We start from the raw sequence: 3,133 nt of genomic DNA, 5'->3' as shown, positions 1-3,133 counted from the left end.
ACTTTCCTCCACAAAACTATTGGGAGCAACTAAACACCTCCCTAGGAGAATTGAGTTCCAACATGGGACAACTAAGGGTGGAGCACCAAGAACATTCCATTCTCCTCCATGAAATTAAAGAAGACCAAACAATCATGAGAGAGGAGCAACAAAGACAAGGAAGAGACATTGAGGAGCTCAAGCACTCCATAGGATCTTCAAGAGGAAGAACAAGCCGCCATCACTAAGGTGGACCCGTTCTTTAATCTCCTTGTTCTTTATTTTCCTGTTTTTCGAAAATTATGCTTATGTTTATCTATGTTTGTGTCTTGTGATCATTAGTATCTTAGTGTCTATGCCTTAAAGTTATGAATGTCCTATGAATCCATCACCTCTCTTAAATGAAAAATGTTCTTAATTAAAAAAAGATAAGAATTGCATGAATTTTGAATTTTATACAGATTAATTATTTTGAAGTGGTGGCAATACTTTTGTTTTCTGAATGTATGCTTAAACAGTGCATATGTCTTTTGAATTTGTGATTCATGAATGTTGGCTCTTGAAAGAATGATGAAAAAGGAGAAATGTTACTGAGGATCTGAAAAATCATAAAAATGATTCTTGAAGCAAGAAAAAGCAGTGAATACAAAAAAAATTTCGAAAAAAAAGAGAAAGAAAGAGAAAGAAAAAGAAAAAAAAGAAAAAGAAAGAAAAAGAAAGAAATAAAGTTGTGATCCAAGGCAAAAAAGAGTGTGCTTAAGAACCCTGGACACCTCTAGTTGGGGACTCTAGCAAAGCTGAGTCACAATCTAAAAAGGTTCACCCAATTATGTGTCTGTGGCATGTATGTATCCGGTGGTAATACTGGAAGATAGAGTGCTTTAGGCCACGGCCAAGACTCAATAAGTAGCTGTGTTCAAGAATCATCATACTTAACTAGGAGAATCAATGACACTATCTGGATTCTGAGTTCCTAAAGAAGCCAATCATTCTGAATTTCAAAGGATAGAGTGAGATGCCAAAACTGTTCAGAGGCAAAAAGCTAAAAGCCCCGCTCATCTAATTAATATTGATCTTCATAGATGTTTTGGAATTCATTGCATATTCTCTTCTTTTTATCTTATTTGATTTTCAGTTGATTGAGGACAAGCAACAATTTAAGTTTGGTGTTGTGATGAGCGGATAATTTCCAATTGGCGCGCTCTCAACGTCGTTGGAAAGTAGACATCCTGGGCTTTCCAGCAATATATGATAGTCCATACTTTGCCCAAGATTTGATGGCCCAAACAGGCGTTCAAAGTCACCATCAGAATTCCCAGCGTTAAACGCCGGAACTGGCACAAGGATGGGAGTTAAACGCCCAAACTGGCATGAAAGCTGGTGTTTAACTCCAAGAAGAGTCTCTACACGAAAATGCTTCAATGCTCAGCCCAAGCACACACCAAGTGGGCCCGGAAGTGGATTTTTATGTCATTTACTCATCTCTGTAAACCCTAGGCTACTAGTTCTCTATAAGTAGGACCTTTTACTATTGTATCTGGAGATCTGGTGCACGAAATTGCAATCACACTTTGCAATCCCGCACAACTAACCAGCAAGTGCACTGGGTCGTCCAAGTAATACCTTACGTGAGTAAGGGTCGATCACACGGAGATTGTCGGCTTGAAGCAAGCTATGGTTACCTTGTAACTCTTAGTCAGGATATCAAAGATTATCAGGATTGATTGTAAAAAGCAAAAGAACATAAAACAGGTACTTGAATTGCAGTGATGAGAATAGGTTGAGGTTTTGGAGATGCTCTGTCTTCTGAACCTCTGCTTTCCTACTGTCTTCTTCTTCAAACACGCAAGGCTCCTTCCATGGCAAGCTGTATGTTGGTGGATCATCGTTGTCAATGGCTACCATCTGTCCTCTTAAAAGGGTTTCACCGTTGTCAGTGGCTACCTCCCATCCTCTCAGTGGAAATGTTCAACGCACCCTGTCACGGCACGGCTATCCATCTGTCGGTTCTCAATTAGGCCGGAATAGAATCCAGTGATTCTTTTGCGTCTGTCACTAACGCCCAGCCCTCAGGAGTTTGAAGCTCGTCACAGTCATTCAATCATTGAATCCTACTTAGAATACCACAGACAAGGTTTAGACCTTCCGGATTCTCTTGAATGCCGCCATCAGTTCTAGCTTATACCACGAAGATTCTGATTAAAGAATCCAAGAGATATCTACTTAATCTAAGGTAGAACGGAGGTGGTTGTCAGGCACACGTTCATAGTTGAGAATGATGATGAGTGTCACGGATCATCACATTCATCCGGTTTAAGAACAAGTAATGTCTTAGAATGGAAGCAAGCAACTGAAAATCAAAATAGAATAAAAAGAAGAGAATATACTATAGACTCCAAAATATCAAAGAAACTTAGTTCCAATTAGATGAGCGGGACTAGTAGCTTTTTGCTTCTGAACAGTTTTGGCATCTCACTCTATCCTTTGAGGTTTAGAATGATTGGCATCCATAGGAACTCAGAACTCAGATTGTGTTATTGATTCTCCTAGTTAAGTATGATGATTCTTGAACATAGCTACTTTCTGAGTCTTGGCTGTGGCCGAAAGCACTCTGTCTTCCAGTATTACCACCGGATACATACATGCCACAGACACATAATTGGGTGAACCTTTTCAGATTGTGACTCAGCTTTGCTAGAGTCCCCAATTAGAGGTGTCCAGGGTTCTTAAGCACACTCTTTTTGCCTTGGATCACAACTTTATATATTTTTCTTTTTCTCTTTTTTTTTTGTATTCACTGCTTTTTCTTGCTTCAATAATCAATTTGATGATTTTTCAGATCCTCAATAACAGTTCTCATTTTCCATCATTCTTTCAAGAGCCAACAATTTTAACATTCTTAAAACAACAAATTCAAAAGACATATGCACTGTTCAAGCATTCATTCAGAAAACAAAAAGTATTGTCACCACATCAAACTAATTCAACTAGTTTCAAGGATGAATTCAAAATCCTGTACTTCTTGTTCTTTTGTGATTAAAGCATTTTTCATTTAAGAGAGGTGATGGATTCCTAGGACATTCATAGCTTTAAGGCATAGACACTAAGATACTAATGATCATGTAATAAGACACAAACATAGATAAACATAAGC

Source organism: Arachis duranensis, chromosome 4 (genome assembly GCF_000817695.3).
Source record: "Arachis duranensis cultivar V14167 chromosome 4, aradu.V14167.gnm2.J7QH, whole genome shotgun sequence".
In the NCBI taxonomy this organism is placed as follows: Eukaryota; Viridiplantae; Streptophyta; class Magnoliopsida; order Fabales; family Fabaceae; genus Arachis; species Arachis duranensis.
Note: the sequence above shows the minus strand (reverse complement) of the source record.